General features: G+C 40.6%; 1 long non-coding RNA gene across 7 annotated transcripts in view; it reads right to left on the bottom strand.

The window, feature by feature from the left end:
* Positions 1-20,568, bottom strand: part of LOC131392784 (uncharacterized) — a 124,629-nt gene that overhangs the window by 45,205 nt on the left and 58,856 nt on the right. For 6 of the 7 annotated variants that reach the window (XR_009215774.1, XR_009215778.1, XR_009215773.1 and 3 more), the window contains 2 exons: positions 8,512-8,611; positions 5,891-6,035 (listed from right to left, as the gene is read on the bottom strand). This is a non-coding gene — a long non-coding RNA (uncharacterized LOC131392784). Of the gene's footprint in view, positions 1-1,667; positions 3,353-5,890; positions 6,036-8,511; positions 8,612-20,568 lie in introns of those variants that run through there. The other variant, XR_009215776.1, reaches the window with a different exon arrangement.

Here is a 20,568-nt window from a genome sequence, read left to right as displayed (position 1 = left end):
ACATTTCATTCTGTTTCAATACCATGGATAGAAATAGCCTCCTCATTTTTCTTTCATTATTTCCCCGGAGTACGAATAATAAAGAAACTGTCGACACATCTAGAAAGCTTTTTTAAACATACGTTCAACCTTAATTTTCATCTCTGAGAAAAAGGTCATTAAGTCTGTGGTTCCCAGACTGTGCACTGAGGCAGTGCAGAGGGCTGCAGTGAACTCACAGGGGCTTTAGGACGCATTTAAAAATTTTGAGGGAAACACAACAACATCTGTTGGCCACCGCATGAATTGCTAGGTCAAGATAGCTTATAGTTTCAACCTTAGATAGGTGCTTCTATAGAAGACATATCTTTGTGAAGCTGAGTGTCCAGTGGTTGCTGTGATAAAAAGTAGACAGTACGTGAAAATCAGTGTGGAACAGGAGTCAAAAGTGGTGGTTTCTAATCTGATTCCAGGGTTTGAGTGTGTAGTGCCTGTGTTAGTTAGGGTTCTCCAGAGAAACAAAACCAGCAGGATATATATATGTAGATATATAGAAAGAGATTTATTATGAGGATTGGCTCATGTGATTACGGAGGTGGAGAAGTCCCAGGATCCACCTGTCTGTAAGCTGGAGACCCAGGAAAGCCTGTGGGGTAGTTCCAGTCCAAACCTAAAGGCCTGAGAGCCAGGGGAGCCAGTGGCGCAAGTTGCAGTTTGAGTCTGAAGGCCCAAGAAGCAGGAGCGCTGATGTATGAGGGCAGAAGAAGATGGACATCCCAGCTCAAGTAGAGAGCTAATTTGCCCTTCCTCTGCCTTTTTGTTCTATTCATGCCCTCAATGTACTGGATGATGCCCACCACATTGGGGAGGGTGATTTTCTTTACTCAGTCTACAGATTCAAATGCTAATTTCTTCCAGAAACACCCTCACAGACACACCCAGAAATAGTGTTTTACTAGCTCTCTGGGCACCCCTTAGCCCTGCCAAGTTGACACATAAATTAACTAATGTCCAACAGGTGCGTGTACCTCACTGGTAAGTGTAGTGCTCTTAAAATGTGTCCAAAATTATTTGATAACCGTTCTTTTAAGAGATGGAGTCTACTTCCTTTCCCCTTGAGTGTGGGTTGGACTTAGTAACTAGCTTCTAAAAAATAGAATATGGCAGAAGTGACGATGTGTGATTTCCAATTCTATGTCATAAAAGGCATTGCGACCTCCTCCTTGCCCACTACCTTGGATCACTTTTGGGGAAGCCAGCTGTCATGTTGTGAAGACACTCAAGTAGCTCTGTGGAGGTGCCCGCTTGGTGAGGAACGGAGCCTGTTTTCCAATAGCCAGCAGGGAACTGAGGCCTCCTGCCGACAGCCTTGTGAAGGAGCCAGCTTAGAAGTGAATCCTGCAGCCCCTGCTGACATCCCCACTGCAACCCCGGGAGAGATCCTGAGCCACAGCCACCCAGCCAAGCCCCTCCCGGATTCCTGATCCACAGAAATGATGAGATAATAAATACTTGTTTAAGTCACTACATTTTGGGAGTCATTTGTTAGGTAGCAATAGATAACAAATAGATTAAGTGTGAAATAATAAAATGAAATATTACTTTTTCTTTCTATTTATGTGTATATATTTTTTCAAATAGCTATTAAGTTGTTAGAACTTAAATACTTCTTAAGTTGTTAAACCTGACTACTTAATAAACAGAACTTTGGGTATTTTTGGCTTAGGACATCACAGAAAATTTCCTGAGACACTAAGTGTGTCATGCATTGACAACGTTTGGGAAACTCATTATTAAGTTAAAAACAGTTGCTAAATCTTTCTTTTTCTTTAATTTCCTTAGGCATATACATAATTATTACCTATTTTTGGAATGGAAAAGTTTATTACTTTTGATACTGAACACATTTTTTTCTTATTACGTCAGTGGAGCCATGAAAATAGAAAAAAAAAATTACACGTATAATTGATTTCCACTAAGGAAAGTGATCATTTGAGAGTAAATTGACTAGCATTCAGTAAACATGAATGAAACTATTTGCTTATAGATATCAAATATGTATGGGCTAATATAGAATTTGAGGATAAATTAACTTGCGCTTACAACGAAGAATGGAAGTATCAGTTTATGTATATAGCAATACGTGCCGTCAATGCAGCATTCTGTTTGCTGGAAATAAGAGGAGATGAAGCACCCCCTAGTGGTAGTTGTTGATATAATTCAGCAGCGAAAAAACTCACACCACCTCCTTCTCTTACCTTGAGAAGGTGTTGGGTGTTTATTTCACTGATACTGTGAAACCCTTGGTTATAACTTCGGATTTGAAGTTTCCTGAATGCAAGCACAACACCCATGACTTTTTAAACCAAATTCAGCAGCATTTGGGTAACTTTGTTTTATAAAGGAAAACCAAAACTTTTTCATGTTAATACATTAAAAAAAAGAACAAACTTGATGAAGTATGAAATTTTTTCAAAGCAGACTGCATCAGCACTACACAAGCACAGCACTACACTTACAAGCATAAGGTGCCCCTCCCATTATAAATTAAGTTGGTTGTAATGTAGCATCTTCCAACTTTCTTGTCCGTGTAGTAAACAAATATTTAAAACACTTAGCTTTGTGTTAAACACTTAACCTCGCAGAAGGGTGTGGGATTCAGAGAAGTGAGTAAGTGTGGTGTGGTTCTGTGGATGATGGGGGAAGTAGGGACACTGTGGGAGCCCACGCAAAGCGCCCCACCTGGGCCCAAGGGAACGGAAAGGCCGCCAGGAGGAAGAAGCACAGAAAGGCTGTGAGTTAAAGTATTTTTGGGGTCTTGATTTATCCTAGTCTCACAAAATAAACTATTGCTTGGACTAAAAATAAATTGCTCTAACAAAAGGATAACAGCCATGCTTTGTGAATTTGCTAATTACTCTGCTGTTTGTACTTAGGCTGGGAAGATCTAGTCTATTTATCTCGGGGAACTGGGACGCTACCACCTCTCAAAACAACGAGTCATTTTTCACTAGGAAGACTCTCCGCGTTTGCTTAACCTTGTCTTCAGAATTGCCACCCGTCTCTTCTCCAAGGGCGATTAATAATTTATGCCATGTAAGCAGAGGACGACCGATTTAATCCATCACGCAGTTAACAGAGAGCCTAATTTTAAAAATGCAAAATGATCTCAACTTATTTTTCATGTGAATTAAAAACGATTAGTTTACACTTTTATGAATAAGTGTAGTTGGTAGACACATATGAACTTGGTGGGATTTTAGGACCCAACGATGTGTCATTTAGAATACTAGTCTAGCTCTATGAATGTCTCCACCTCACATCTGACTGGAGATGCATTGTATCCTTTTCCTGGTTCCAGAGCTATAGTCACCTATGGAGAAGTCAATAGAGAAACACGTACAGGAAGTCAGTAGAGTGGGAATGAACATTTTCCTCCCTACTACGAAATGTTTGTGGAAAATAAACATTTTTTCACTCAATTGATCAAAGAGAAGCCCTAAAAGATATTTTCTTAGCTTATCTTACATAATGACTAATGTAATAGAAAAATAAGTGAATTTCCAACATGTAACAAGTAATTTGGCAATTACGTATCTGTTTCTACTTATTTCTCACAATCACGAGTCAGAATTCATCATTCTTTATGGTAGGTAGGTTGCAAACGTAATAATGAGGAATAGCTTTGTTCAGGACAGCTTGAACACTGTTAGATTATATATCTACAGAAAGTTTATATTCTATGTGGTATTCTTTTGGTTGCAAGTGAAGAAATCCAACTTAGCCCTATTTAAACAAAAAGTGGATTTACTGGCCTGTGTAACTGGAGTGTGGAGGAACTGGCACCAGATACAACTAGCTGGAAGTGGAAACAAAATGATGACTCTCTCTCCTCCCACCTCTGCTCCCCCATCCCTTGGCTTTCTCTGTGTTCACTAACTGGCCTGGCTTGGTTAGAGTGCACAACCCTAGATCCCCAGGAGATAACTAGGTCCTTGCTACTCCCAGTGTGGTCCACAGATCAGCAGCAGAGGCTTCATCTGTGAGCTTGTTAGAAATGCAGACTCTCAGGCGTACCCACATGTACTGCATCAGAATCTCCATTTTAAAAGGTCTCTGGTTGATTGGTGTGTACATTAATGTTGGCGAGCGTCCGTATCGAACCACTGTGGCTAGACTCAAAGTCTGATCAAAGCCTGACTCCATGGAATTTTCTACAGTGGTAGTAAAAAAAAAAAAATTGAGGTACATGTATAACCAAACCATTATAGTTTACATTCCTAGAGGTCTTTGAAAATGGTATAATTACACTAGCATATTTTCTTAAGACAGAAGGGAGGACCAGAAGATGCTACCTGCTTCTTTTTATCTCAACAGTTTTATTTATTTTGAAAATGTTTCTTCATGTGCATTCTGGCTGCCACAAAATCTCTACGAACATAGTTAAAATAGTTTCAGCTAGTCTGATAGTACAAATGTTTTTGAAAACAGAACCAGCAGGTATGCTCAGAATCTTGAGTGTTCTTGGCAACAAAAATAATTATAAGGGCCGGCCCCATGGCTTGGCGGTTAAGTGCGCGCGCTCTGCTGCTCGCGGCCCGGGTTCGGATCCCGGGCGCACACCGCTTCTCCGGCCATGCTGAGGCCGCGTCCCACATACAGCAACTAGAAGGCTGTGCAACTATGACATACAACTATCTCCTGGGGCTTTGGGGGAAAAAAATAAATAAATAAAAAAATTTAAAAAAAAATTATAAGAGTTATATACGCAAGTCAGGTTGCTCAAGTATTTAAACAAATATTTGACTTTCTCATTAGCTCTAAAACAAATATTTCTAACTAATGATTGAAAAAAATTGTATTTGGAAAAACACTAATTTTTTTGAAAGAAAGTGAGATTTATGTCGGAAGGAAACACCCAGATGAAATGTTAATTTTCTGAAATTAAATATAATTTGAAACCTGCTATGTAATGTTTATATAATATGACTTGTAACCCATTTTCTCTTTACGTGGATTTAGGAAACTGGCTAGTTTCAAAGTTACTTCACAGAAATATCTTTTTTTCTATTGCCCCATGATAATATTCTCTAATCTCTTGAAATAAAATAATTTTGTTCTGTTAAAAAATGTGTTCTCTGTTTTAAGACATACAGTCACTTTTTTTGAAATTTGAACATTTATTAAACATTTAACGATATTAAGGAATTGTTGATCATCTTTTTAAGTATGAAACCATCTCTTTTTAAGCCAGTAATTTATCTGATGTTATTACTACAGAGCAATGTAGCAAAAGACTTTGGGATAATCAGCAAGACTTGCTCACAAACAAAAATCAACACCCTCCGTTACAGAAAGAGGAGAGTAATTGACTCAGCTACAAAATCAAGAGATGGAAAACTGCCTGTGAGCAGAGGGAATTTAATCACCACCTGTCTCTCTTCTTCTTCCTCATGGAGAGAGTTTTGGTTAGAAGTAGTGGAGTGAATCAGAAATCTGGTCTGTAAATTCAGGCTGATGTCAGCATAGAATCATTTCACCCATGACCTCTGATCAGGCTTCACCAGTGCCTGACCTGTGCAGTCTCTCGGGGCCCCACCCTCCGCAGGACTCTGCCTCTGCTCCTTTCAATGCCGTGTTTTTGTTGTCTTGAAATTCTTAACAATTTTGGACAAGGGACTGCTTTTCATTTTGCTCTGGGCTCTAACCTAAGTAGCCACAAGCCATGTGGCTGCTCCTGACTCTGATGCTGCTAAACCTGCTTAGCAACCTCTAAGTGTAATCTCCATACTGCCAACACCCCAAACCACTCCCCACTCTTCACTCTCAGCACAGGTTTTACTTCCTGCTTTGTCAGATATGAACCACCTCAGTTCCCAAGGTGTGTCTAGAAAGTTATCTGCATTCTCACCTCTTGTCCTTGATCCAGGTAAAAGGTAATACTTTCCTTTGGGCTAGGGAAGCCTCAGCTTGCTTCACCTTCTCCAGAACCCTGTTCCTTCAGTTTTTCCCCTCTTCTAGGTCTGCAACCTTTCTCTCTTCATTGGTTCATTCTCCTAAACATACAAACACATGTTTTATGAGCAGCCCTCTTGCTGGGCAAACTGACTTAACTCCTAGCCAACTTCTGCAGTGTCCACCTGCCCATTGGAAACAAATCCCTCAGTCAAAAGTGCAGGGGTAGCTACTTCCTGGGACTGGGGAAGAGTGTTGACTTGGTGGGGCCCCGCCGCATTCCCTAGTCCAGCTCTGCTATTTACCAGCTGTGTGGCCTTGAGCAAGTTACTTAACCTCTCTATGCCTCTGTTTTCCTATGAAAAATCAGGATGATAATAGTACCTACTTCAAAGGGTCGTTAGGAGAATAAAATTAAACGTGTTTAGAACAGTGCACGACACAGAGGAAGCAATATTTGTTTCTAATTATTCCTCCGTCTTCCTTCAGCTCCACTCTCTCTCCTGCCCCTTTCTTCACATCAGAGAATGATGTGCAGGGGAGAACAGAATGCTGTTCTGCTTGTCAAAGACATTACTAGACATTTGGAAATAAACGGAAAAGACAGGCATTGTGTCCTTTCAAAAATCAGACCTTTTGTGCTCAGCTGTGGTTTTTAGTTGACAAATCTGGAAAACAGGAAAGATACCGTTCAGCATCCTGCACCCTCCTCCTCTAACTCCTTACTAAATAAAAACTAAAGCATTCTGTTCTAAGCACTGCCAAATAAATGCTTAACGTGTCAGTCCATAGCATCTTCTTCAGAGGGGCATTTGGGAATTGCTTTATGTGTGTATCGCCAATTGGATGTCTCTATTCCCCATGTCCCCCCAAAGGAGACTATGAAGCTAATGAATCCTTAGCATCAAATACTGAAAATGTCAGCATCTTCCAAATTCCTGTTCTATCACCAAATAAAGATTTATTGGGTATCTTGTTAAAGTAGTACTTATTTAACTTTTTTTTGGGGGGGGACATCTCGTTCCTTAGGTGAACTCTTCTCAAACATAGTCTGGTACAGTTTAATGTCATCAAAGTCAATCTAGTAGCTCAAGCCAGAAAACTTAGGATTTATTTAAATTCTACATGCATCCCTGTACCTCACTCCTTCACCATATATCCTATCACCACATTCCACAGATTTTTACCCCCGGTTGCTCACACCTACCCCCATTCCTAATTCTGGTTTAAGAACCTTCCTATCTCAGTGGCTCTCAACCTTAGTAGTGCATTAGAATCTCTCTGAACCTAAAAAGTATATATATAAATATATATATATATATTTTTATATATATATGTACTGATTTCCAGGCCCACCTCGGGCCAACTCAACCAGAACCTCTGGGAATGAGGCCCAGTATTTTTAAAAAGTTCCCAGGTGGTTCTGATGCTCATCCAGGGCTGAGGACTATTCTGGACAATGCACTGACTGCCTGGCAGTTCTTTCGGGGTCTGTTCACCCTCCTCTAATGGATCCTAGTACTGACCCAGAGTGAACTTCTGGCAGGTAAGTTGAATCATACCGTGCTCTGCTTAAATGCCTCCGTGGCTCCCTTTCCACATCAGTTAAAATCTAAACTCCTTGGGTTGGCAAACAAAATCCTTCATGATTCCAACAGAACCTTCCTGTCCATTTCCACCCCCACTATCCCATCAAAATGCTCTAGTTTTCCTCAGTACCAAGTTTTTAAGTCTCTGATCCTCTTTGTTTCTTCTGCCTGCGATGCCTAAAGAGTTGGTTATTATCTTAGGAGTTATACCTTCTTTAATGCTTCTCTTATTCCATTAGATTTTTTAAGGCACCCCTTCCCGCATGCTATCACTCTACCTGTACACACATTTTCTAGCCCCCCACTGATATTATACAATGAGGCCAACACTGATTTGAGAATATAATGAAAACTCATGTTTAAATCTGTCTCTTCTATATGATTTGCTGCTCCTTAAGAATACTTATTCATCCCTGAATGTACCCAGCACATAATAGATGCTAAAATAAAGTTTATTGAATAATAAATGTGTGTGAAGTTATGTCAGAAACAGAATGTGAAGGAAGATAACCATGAGAATGGGAAGAATGACAGTGAGTATCTAAAAGCTTCTGGTTCCTTCTTCTGTGTTCTAAGTTAGCCTGAAACCCAGAGAGCCAGGCAACTCTTTAAAGGACACTTTGACACCAGCTGAAGGGGTGGTAAATATAGAAGCAGACTCAGCTTTAAGATGGTGCAGTGCTAGTTCCTTTTCCCTCCCCCTCTGGCTGCCCCCGCCCAGGGTAACACCACATCCACTCAAACAACCATGACCACATTGATCCATGTTCAGGTTGTCCAGGACAGTCCCAGTTTACATGTTTTCTGACATAGCTCCTAACAGTGCCCCCTTTTATGCCCCAAAGTGTTCTGGCTTGGTTGACAAAGTATATATGCACTTTAATTCAAATTTAGTTCATTGGAAACAAATTTCCTATGTTGACTAACTCATTCGATGTGAATGAGCACAAACATAAATACTGCGAATGCTCACGCATTAGCCTTTTACCTAAAATAGAAAATGAGTCGTTTCCATGTCAGTTGAATGTTCTTTTCCTTTTTCTGGTTTTTCATGATGACAATGATAGTGATGTTCATGAACATATTATCTGAAGAAAACGTCATAAAATCAGAAATTAATTCCCTCTAGTTTTTCAATTTCTTATTTCCTAACTGCTTTAAAATTAGTAATAAGCCATGTCTATGCATGTTGAACATTTTGATTTATATTTCCTATTATATTTTATTTTTAATTTATAACTAAAAGTTTATAAGTCTATGAGGGGTACTGAAACAAGGGCTCTTTAAAACATCCTTCATGATTTATCAAAATGTGAGCAATAGAATATGCTATGTAATTTTAAATTACATAGAGGTCAGGAAAAAATGCTTGTGTATAAAGACTGACTAGCTGGTAAAGACATGCTTAGGACAAGGAAGAGAAATGTAATTGTATCCTAAGGATTTGGTTTACTAAAGCTGAAAACAGTATTGGTTTCAGTATTTGTTAATGTTTACCAAAGCCTAGTTGAGTTATTTTAATAAAAAGACTTTTTTCTTGTTGGGGCGGAATGGAGGAATTAATGGTTAAGGTTAAATCTGGGTGAGCCCAGGATAGAGCTACCATTTTAAGCCCCAGGCCAACTTCAGTCTTTGAAGTTCAGACTGAGTGACCACGGCAAGATATAGTTATCTGGTGGCAGGAAATTACAGGGACATCTTTTTAAATTACAGAGATCGTTTTTGAATGCTTCAGTGGTGAAGTTGCAAAAACAAACTAGGAATAGGCGTAGCAGGAGCCAACATTATTGTTGTAGCCAACATTATTGTGTGCTAACCTGTGTCAGGCATGGGACCTGGTATTTTACATGCAATATTTCAATTAATCCTCACAACAGGCTTATGATATGAGCCTGTCCTTAACTCCATTTTACAAATGAGGAAACCTAGAATTGGTCAATGGTGGAGCCTGGAAAGGAACACCCTTCAGTCTGACTCAAGAGTCCAGGCTTTGGGGAGAGAAGTCAAGATGGCGGCGTAGGCAAACTCTGAACTCACCTCCTCCCGCGGACACAGACAATTTACAACCACTCGTGGAAAAATTACCCCTGAGACAGAACTGAAAACTGGATAAGAGGAACTCCTGCAACAAAGGACAATCCTAACTGAGGTGAAAGAGGCAGAAACTCCCTTCTGGAGAGGAAAAACGCCTCCTTCACAAGCCGCAGCGCCTCATGGCCGCCCGGGAGCAGCGCACAGGTACGCAGCCCTCCCTGGAGGCGCGGGGCCCTGAGCAGGGGAGCGCCCCCGCTGTGGTCATTTTGTGGACCCAGCACAATCGAGACGAGTGGCATAATATCTGACTTTGCCTGCTACTAAAACATTGGGGAGTACCCCCAGAAAAGCTGGTTCACAAAGACATTAAAACCGGCTCTTAAAGGGCCCACGCGCAAACTCACCCGTTTCAGAAAGCAACCTAAAATCACCAGAAAGAAAGGTGCACAGTGCTTTGGTGAAAAGAGACTCACCTGATAGGCCCTGTGTGCATCTCGGTGAGAGGTGAGACCTCTCCAGGGACTGGGACATTGGCGGCGGCCATTGTTGTGGCCTGGTGTTGGCATGCTGACACAGATGCCATTGGAGTTCTCCCTGGGGCCTGCTGGCCCAGGGTCTGCCTCACCCACTAGAGCACCGATTTAATCCAGCTCAGCCAGGGCAGGCAGCCCACCCTAGAGACTGGCCCCACCCAACAGCAAGCCCTCAGGCAACTTGTGGGCCTGCATAGATTGGTGACTGGATTCTCTGCAGCCTGGCAACTGAGCCGACTTCAGTGGGGCAGGGTGTGCACAAGGAGCGGGTGGAGAGTGTGGGGCAGTGGTGGAGTGTGTGGGGCTCCCGCCGCGGAGAGACTGGGTCCACTTTAGGAGGTCGGAGCGTGCACACGGGGCAGAACTGTGTTGACTGTGTCTGTGGACCTGTGGGCGGCAGGGCTTGTCAGCTGCAGAAGACTTGTGCTTCTCAAAGACCCACATAGGGGGTTTGACCCACCTTCCAAAGCCTGAAACAATTGGGTGCTCCCATGCCTGAGGCCAGCCCAACCCAGCTGCAATCCTCAGAGAACTGACAAGAGACCTAAAGCCTGGAGGCTTATAGCAATTATAAGCCCCTGAGCCTAACAACCTGCCACGCTGGGGGCCAACTCACTTAAAAGAAATACTGCAACACAAATGTGGTATTAGAACTTGCAGCCAACTGTGCTGGGGCTCCCCACACGTGATAAAGAGACTGAAGGGCCCACAACAACTACAAGCAGCTGAGCATTACAACAGGTGGCCAGGAGCATAACTCGGCCTCCCTGGGCGCCTAGAGGGAGAGCAAACAGGCCACAACAGAAGGACAAGCGTTGGCCACATAGGGGTCACCCCTGGAACATTGAGAACTGAGAGAAGCACACGGCAGGCCTCCTAAGCCATCACTTACATAAGGTCACCTATCCAAGAGCAGGAGACATAACTGACCTACCTAATATGTAGTCACAAGCACAGGAAAAGAGGCAAAATGAGGAGGCAAAAGAATACATTCCAAATAAGGGAACAGGACAAAACTCCAGAAAAGGAACTAGGTGAAACAGAAATGAGCAACCTACCCGACAGAGAGTTCAAACAAAGAATGTTAAGGATGCTCACTGATCTGGGGAGCAGAATAGATGAACTCAGTGAGAATGTCAACAAAGAAATGGAAGATATAAAAAAGAACCAATCAGAAATGAAGAATACAATACTGGAAATGAAAAATTCATTAGAGGGACTCAAAAGCAGAGTAGAGGATATAGAAGAATGGATCTGTGAGCTGAACGAAAGACTAGAAGAAATTACCCAAGCTGAACAGGTAAAAGATAAAAGAATTAAAAAGAATGAGGACAGTCTAAGGGACCTCCGGGACAACATCAAGCACACTAACATCCGTGTTATAGATGTCCCGGAAGGAGAAGAGTGAGACAAAGGGGCAGAGAATCTATTTCAAGAAATAATAGACGAAAACTTCCCTAACCTAAGGAAGGAAACAGACATCCAGGCACAGAGAGCCCCAAACAAGGTAAACCCAAAGAGGCCCACACCAAGACACATCATAATCAAAATGTCCAGAATTAAAGATAAAGAGAGAATCCTAAAAGCCGCAAGAGAAAGTCAAGTTACATACAAAGGAAACCCCATAAGGCTATCAGCTGACTTCTCAGCAGAAACCTTACAGGCTAGAAGAGAATGGCATGATATATTTAAAGTGCTAAAAGGAAAAAACTTACAACCAAGAATACTCTACCCAGAAAGGTTATCATTCAAAATGGAAGGAGAGATCAAAATTTCCCAGACAAGCAAAAATTAAAGGAGTTTGTCACCAAGAAACCAGTGCTACAAGAAATGTTAAAGGGACTGATTTAAGGGGAAAAGAGAAGACCACAAATAGGAAAAATTATCTATTTCCATGATAAGAGGGTAACGGATACAAATGCACAAAAAAGAGGTTAGATATGATATCAAAAACATAAAAGGAGGGAGGAGGGGATTTGAAGAGTAGAGCTTTCAGACAGAGGTCAAACTAAAGAGACCATCAATTCTGTATAGAAGAAGGAAGGAACAGAGAAGAACTACTAAAACACTGAGAAAAAAAAGTTAAAAAATGGCAGTAAGTACATACTTATCAATAGCTACTTTAAACATCAATGGACTAAATGCTCCAATTAAAAGGCATAGGGTGGCTGATTGGATTAAAAAACAAGACCCATATATATGCTGTATGCAAGAGACACACTTCAGACCTAAAGACACTCACAAACTGAAAGTGAAGGGATGGAAAAAGATACTCCATGCAAATGGCAATGAAAAGAAAGCTGGGGTAGCAGTACTCATATCAGACAAAATAGACTTTAAAACAAAAACTGTAAAAAGAGACAAAGAAGGGCATTACATAATGATCAAGGGAACAATCCAACAAGAGGATATAACAGTTGTAAATATCTATGCAGCCAATGTAGGTGCACCTAAATACATAAAGCAATTATTAACAGACATAAAAACAGAAATAGACAGTAACACAATAATAATAGGGGACTTTAACACTCCACTTCCACCAATGGATAGATCATCCAAACAGAAGATCAATAAGGAAACATTGACCTTAAATGACACACTAGAACAGATGGACCTAGTAGATATATACAGAACATTCCATCCAAAGACCGAAGAATACACGTTCTTTTCAAATGCACATGGAACATTCTCCAGGATTGATCACATATTAGGCCACAAAACTAGTCTCCATAAATTTAAGAAGATTGAAATAATACCAAGCATCTTTTCTGACTACAACAGTATGAACTAGAAATCAACTATAGGAAGAAAATCAGAAAAGACACAAATACGTGGAGATTAAACAAAATGCTACTCAACAATGACTGGGTCAACGAAGAAATCAAAGAAGAAATCAAAAAATACCTGGAGACAAATGAAAATGAAAATACGACATGCCAGAATTTATGGGATACAGCAAAAGCGGTTCTAAGAGGGAAGTTTATAGCAATACAGGCCTATCTCAACAAACAAGAAAAATCTCAAATAAACAATCTAACAGTGCACCTAAAGGAACTGGGAAAAGAAGAACAAACCAAGCCCCAAATCAGTAGAAGAAGGGAAATAATAAAAATCAGAGCAGAAATAAATGAAATAGAGACTAAAAAAACCAACAGGAAAAATTAATAAAACCAAGAGCTGGTTCTTTGAAGAGATAAACAAAATTGAAAAACCTTTAGCTAGACTCACCAAGAAAAAAAGAGAGAAGGCACAAATAAGTAAAATCAGAAATGAAAGAGGAGAAATTATAACAGACACCTCAGAAATACAAAAGATTATAAGAGAATACTATGAAAAGCTATATGCCAACCAATTCGACAATCTGGAAGAAATGGATAAATTCTTAGAATCATACAACCTTCCAAAACTGGATCAAGAAGAAGTAGAGAATTTGAATAGACCAATCACCAGTAAGGAGATTGAAACAGTAATCAAAAACCTCCCCAAAAATAAAAGTCCAGGACCAGACGGCTTCCCTGGTGAATTCTACCAAACATTCAAAGAAGACTTAATACCTATCCTTCTCAAACTCTTCCAAAAAATTGAGGAGGGGGGGAAGCTCCCTAAATCATTCTATGAAGCCGACATTACCCTGATACCAAAACCAGACAAGGACAACACACAAAAAAAAGAAAATTACAGGCCAATATCACTGATGAACATGGATGCAAAAATCCTCAACGAAATACTAGCAAATCGCATACAACAATACGTTAAAAAGATGATACACCATGATCAAATGGGATTTATTCCAGGTATGCAGGGATGGTTTAACATTCGCAAATCAATCAACGTGATACACCACATTAATAAAATGAAGAATGAAAATCACATGATCATCTCAATAGATGCAGAGAAAGCATTTGACAAGATACAGCATCCATTTATGATAAAAACTCTGAATAAAATGGGTATAGAAGGAAAGTACCTCAACATAATGAAGACCATATATGAGAAACCCACAGCTAATATCATTCTCAATGGTGAAAAATTGAAAGCTATCCCTCTAAGAGCAGGAACCAGACAAGGATGCCCACTGTCACCACTCTTATTTAACATAGTACTGGAAGTCCTAGCCTGAGCAATCAGGCAAGAGAAAGAAATAAAAGGGATCCAAATTGGAAAGGAAGAAGTGAAACTGTCACTATTTGCAGATGACATGATTTTATATATAGAAAACCCTAAAGAATCCACCAAAAAACTTTTAGAAGAAATAAATGAATATGGTCAATTTGCAGGATACAAAATCAACATACAAAAATCAGTTGCATTTCTGTACACTAACAACGAAGTAGCAGAGAGAGAAATTCAGAATACCATCCCATTTACAATTGCAACAAAAAGAATAAAATATCTAGGAATAAACTTAACCAAAGAGGTGAAAGGAGCTGTACATGGAAAACTATAAAACATTTCTGAAAGAAATTGAAGAAGACACAAAGAAATGGAAAGATATTCCGTGCTCTTGGATTGGAAGAATTAACATAGTTAAGATGTCCATACTTCCTAAAGCCATCTATAGATTCAATGCAATCCCTATCAAAGTTCCAACAACATTTTTCACAGAAATAGAACAAAGAATCCTAAAATTTATTTGGAACAACAAAAGACCCTGAATAAGTAAAGGAATCCTGAGAAAAAAGAACAAAGCTGGAGGTATCACACTCCTTGATTTCAAAATATACTACAAAGCTATAGCAACCAAAACAGCATGATACTGGCACAAAAACAGACACACAGATCAATGGAATAGAATCGAAAGCCCAGAAATAAGCCCACACATCTATGGACAGCTAATCTTTGACAAAGGAGCCAAGAACATAAAATGGAGAAAAGAAAGTCTCTTCAACAAATGGTGTTGGGAAAACGGGACAGCCACATGCAAAAAAGTGAAAGTAGACCCTTACCTTACACCATACACAAAAATTAACTCCAAATGGATTAAAGACTTGAATGTAAGACCTGAAACTATGAAACTTCTATAAGAAAACATAGGCATAAAACATAGAAGAAAACCGATGCTCTTCGACATCGGTCTTAGCAACATATTTTCAAGCACCATGTCTGACCGGGCAAGAGAAACAATAGAAAAAATAAACAAATGGGACTACATCAAACTAAAAAGCTTCTGCACAGCAAAGGAAACCATCAACAAAACAAAAAGACAACCTAACAATTGGGAGAAGATATTTGCAAACCATACATCTGATAAGGGCTTAATCTCCAAAATATACAGAGAACTGATGCATCTCAATAACAAAAAAACTAACAACCCAATTAAAAAATGGGCAAAAGACCTGACAGACATTTCTCCAAAGAAGATATACAGATGGCCAACAGGCACACGAAAAGATGTTCAAAATCATTAACTATCAGGGAAATGCAAATCAAAACTACAACGAGATATCACCTCGCCCATCAGAATGGCTATAATTAACAACACAGGAAACTACAAGTGTTGGAGAGGATGTGGAGAGAAGGGAACTCTCATTCACTGCTGGTGGGAGTGCAAACTGGTGCAGCCACTATGGAAAACAGTATGGAGATTCCTCAAAAAATCAAAGATAGAACTACCATATGATCCAGCTATTCCACTGCTGGGTATTTATCCAAAGAACTTGAAAACACCAATGCATAAAGATAAATGCACTCCTGTGTTCATTGCAGCGTTATTCACAATAGCCAAGACTTGGAAGCAACCTAAGTGCCCATCAAGGGACGAATGGATAAAGAAGATGTGGTATATATACACAATGGAATACTACTCAGCCATAAGAAACGATGAAATCCAGCCATTTGTGACAACATGGATGGACACTGAGGATATTAAGCAAAGTGAGATAAGTCAGAGGGAGAAGGTCAAATATCGTATGATTTCCTTCATTAAGTAGTAGATAACAACAACAATAAACAAACACATAGAGACAGAGATTGGATTGGTGGTTACCAGAGGGGAAGGGGGGAGGGAGGAGGGCGAAAGGGATAATTCGGCACAAGTGTGTGGTGATGGGTTGTAATTAGTATTTGGGTGGTGAACATGATGTAATCTATGCAGAAATAGAAGTATAATGATGTACACCTGAAATTTATACAATGTTATAAACCAATGTTACTGCAATAAACAAAAAATTAAAAAAAAAAAAAGAGTCCAGGCTTTTACTCAATATGCTCAGCAGCACCCCTAGCAATACAGTGAGAGTTGTAACAGATGCCACGTGTCGAGTACTTACTGTGTGCTGAGTGCGTTAAAATGATTTTTAATCCTCACAGTAGGAATACATTACTTCAATTTTTCCTGGAAGGAAACTAAGGCTCAGAGTGTCTGGATTAGTTTTTAATTGTGGAAATTATCGTAATTTTAGTGGTTTAAAACAACAAAAATTTATTCTTTTACAGTTCTGGAGGTCAGAAGTCCTTAAATCAAGATGTCAGCAGGGGGCCGGCCCCGTGGCTTAGCGGTTGGGTGCGCGCGCTCTGCTACTGGTGGCCCGGGTTCGGATCCCCGGCGCGCACCAACGCACCGCTTCTCCGGCCGTGCTGAAGCAGCGTCCCACATACAGCAACTAGAAGGATGTGCATCTATGACATACAACTATCCACTGGGGCTTTGGGGGAAAAAAAATAAACAAATAAAATTAAAAAAAAAAAGACGTCAGCAGGGCTGTGTTCCTCCAGTCTCTGCTTCCATCATCACAGCTCCTTTTCTGACTCTGACCTTCCCGCCTTCCTCTTCTAAAGACCTTGTAATTCCATTGGGCCCACCCGGATAACCCAAGATAACCTTTCCATCTCAAGATACTTAATTTAATCACACCCACAAAGTCCCTTTTGCCGTGTAAGGTGACATATTCACAGGTGTCAGTGACGAGGAGGTGGCCATCTTTGGAGGCGCCATTGTTCAGCCTAATTTCCCCCAGGTCACAGAGCTGATAAGTATTAGACATGAGATTTGGATTTTGATGTTTTTAGGCTCCCAAGTTCACACTATTTCTGCCCTGCCACATTAGTGATGATCCCATCAGTCATTCAAAGAAGCATTCATTGAGATTATTAAAAACACCAGACAGGGTGGTAAGTAGTGGAAAAATATGAAATGCTTTATGAGTTTGAGTCATCTTTGTGCAGGTGCCTTATTAGTATCTGCATTTTTCAAAAGTGCAGGAGATTAAAGATGAATAAGCTTAAATAATTAATAAATAAGATAAAATAACTCCCAGAATAGGTATTATTAGGCTCCACTTTCTTTTTTTTGTGAGGAAGATTAGCCCTGAGCTAACATCTGTTGTCAATCCTCCTCTTTTTGCTGAGGAAGCTTGGCCCTGGGTTAACATCTGTGCCCATCTTCCTCCACTTTACAGGGGACGCTGCCACAGCATGGCCTGACAAGTGGTGTGTTGGTCCATGCCCAGGATCCAAACCTGCAAACCTCGGGCCACCGAAGTGGAGCGTGCAAACTTAACTGCTATGCCACCGGGCTGGCCCCTAGGCTCACTTTTTACTTTAAGATATTTCTTTACTTACTTCTCCCTCCCAGAGATTAACACCAGGTAAAAGTTTCAGATAGAGTACTTTTGAATATTTGATTTTTTTTCTCAGATCTGTGAAATGGAAATCTTTCCTGGACAGAATACAGATATGAGCAAAACATATGGTTCTGTTTGTTTTTCAATATTTGTGAGATTTGCTTCCTTTACTACTGAAAAAGCAGCGCAATGGTTGGTGGTCTTCTTTGCATTTTAGAAGGGGCATATATATCTACTCCAAACCTTTACCTAAGTGGCCTGTCAGCTTAGAGTGGGTTTCAGAGCAAGAGAAGGCTCTTTAGCTGGGCCAGCAGATCTACTCCGTATCTTTTAAGATCAGGGGATCCAAATATCATTGGCAGATCTGTGTAAATGGAGTCTATGGCGGTCCCTACTAGGGGAATTGCAATGCTCCCTGGCAGATAACAATTCTTTTTGAAAAGCAGCTCTTGGTTTTCTCCTTGTTCCTAATAGAGATTAAGTTCCCAGCCATGGCACCATAGGTGTTCCTAGGACCTGCACTGCCCATCAAGGACTGGGTGATATCTGAACCTAAGCCCTTAGGTGGTTTAGCAGCCCTTTAACATCAAGTTGAAATGGTACATTTCAGTTCCAAATGGCCAAATTAAATTGAATAAGCAGATGGTTCATACTCCCAATATGCTTACTCTTGCTACATGGCCACATCTCCCCACCCCTCTTGCCTCTGATTACAGAAGGAGTTTCCCTTAGACAAATTGATTGAGAAGAAAAAGAATGAGCCTGTTTACTGATGGCTATGCACCAGCCAGAACTGAATTCTGGTCCAATTATAGACTTAGAAGTGGCCCTGAAGGAGGGCGAGGAAGAGAAATCCTCCCCGTTGGCAAAACTTGGACCAGAACATCTCATTGTTTAATTTGTTTGGAAGAAGAGATGGCCTGAGGAAATGTATCTATATTCAGAAAAATTTCAGAGAATTGTATACTGGAAGATTGGTGACCAGGACACTTGGGGAAGTGGTAGGGAGATGCATCTTTCGGGATGTGAGAATATATGTGCCCCAAGTGTGTATGTGTATGAGAAATGACCCACTGCAGAGAGGATCTCAGTGATCAAGTAGACAAGAGGACTTGTCATTCTAGTTACCCTAGTACTTTGTTTAGTGGGTTCACATACAAGTTAGCATAGTGACTATACCCAAGACTCAGATTATGCACAGCTTCAACAAAATAGACTTTCTCATACCATAGCTGATATCGCTAAAGATTAATGGTAGACTGCAGTAATCCCATACACTCAGGCACTAAGGACTCCAATCCATTAGGAATAAAAGTTTGGGTCATTTCACCAGATAAATAACTCAAACCGGCTGAGCTGCTTGTTTAGAGCAAAAGAACGTGGAACATGCGGTGGGGGAAGTAAGTCTTGTCAACTATAGCCTTATGACCACCTGCAGAACTGTATTATCTATTTCTGTTTCTACCCCTGTTCTCTCAATTATTTACTTTATACTATATACTATTATACATAGGGTGTGCTGGTAGTGTTTAACTTTACAATTTAGTCCACAGGTTACAGAATGTCATAATGGGGACATTATCGTGATACAGATCTAAGGATAATATCCGTAGATCGTGGATATTACAGATAAGTCATGGTTTATGTTATTATAGAATATTATAGTAAATTACAATATAAGTTATGATATAAGTTAGATTATATTATAGATCATGGTTTGTTGCTGCTGTTTGCAAATTTAAGTATAGAAGAGAGTGTTTGGGACCGGCCCCGTGGTGTAGTGGTTAAGTGTGCGCCCTCCGCTGCTGGCGGCCCGGGGTTTGGATCCTGGGTGTGCACCGATGCACCGCTTGTCAGGCCGTGCTGTGGCAGCATCTCATATAAAGTGGAGGAAGATGGGCACAGATGTTAGCCCAGGGCGAGTCTTCCTCCACAAAAAGAGGAGGATTGGCATGGATGTTAGCTCAGGGCTGATCTTCCTCACCAAAAAAAAAAAAAAAAAAGAAGAAAGTGTTTGTGGATTTTGCAAAGCTAAGTGGAGCAGGGTAGTGGACCCTTCTAGGCTTTATTACTGTCTTGTATCTTTGGATACCCTACTTTAGTTTGGGAAATTTTCCATATTAGATTGGGAAGTTACCTTCCTCAAGATAGAAACCAGAAGTTAATTTTCCCAGTCTCCTTTGGCCTTAAGGCATAGGCACTGGCTTTACTAGTGAAATGCTTAAGATTTTGATATGAAAGGGTGGAAATTGAGGACCATGTGCTATACAGAATCCATTCTTTTCTGGCAAGGGAAATCTGGCTTTTAGGGGAATCAGTGGTGCAGATTCTGTTTTTTAGTATCAGTGGTTTGAACTCCAGTGTCTGTACCCAATGATGCCATCTGAGATATCTCCACTGGGGACAGTCCTACTGGTTTGGGTGCTGTTTTTGCCTGCAGAATCCTCAAGACTGACCCTCTGGCCCTCCCAGTAATTGTAAGAGACACATAATATATTTTCTGGAGGGTGGTTGCTGTCTCTCTCTCTCTCTCAGATCACTTACTCTGGGCCAGCTGCCATGTTGTCCTATGGAGAGAATCATATGGCATGCAATTGAGGCTTCTGGCCAACAGCTATATGAGTGATGAGTGAGTTTGGAAGTGAATCCACCAGCTCCAGTCAAGCCTTCAGATGACTGCAGTTCTGGCTGACATATTTCTAAAAATATATATTTGGGGCCAGCCCTGTGACGTAGTGGTTAAGTTCAGCACGCTCTACTTTGGCGACCTGGGATTGTGGGTTCAGATCCTGGGCATGGACCTACACCACTCGTCAGCCATGCTGAGGTAGCGACCCGCATACAAAATAGAGGAAGACTGGCACAGATGTTAGCTCAGGGCAAATCTTCCTCACCAAAAAAAATATGTATGTATAC

The sequence above is a fragment of the Diceros bicornis genome, chromosome 27 (assembly GCF_020826845.1).
Source record: "Diceros bicornis minor isolate mBicDic1 chromosome 27, mDicBic1.mat.cur, whole genome shotgun sequence".
Lineage (NCBI taxonomy): Eukaryota > Metazoa > Chordata > Mammalia > Perissodactyla > Rhinocerotidae > Diceros > Diceros bicornis.
Note: the sequence above shows the minus strand (reverse complement) of the source record. Positions and strands in the feature narration are given on the sequence as shown.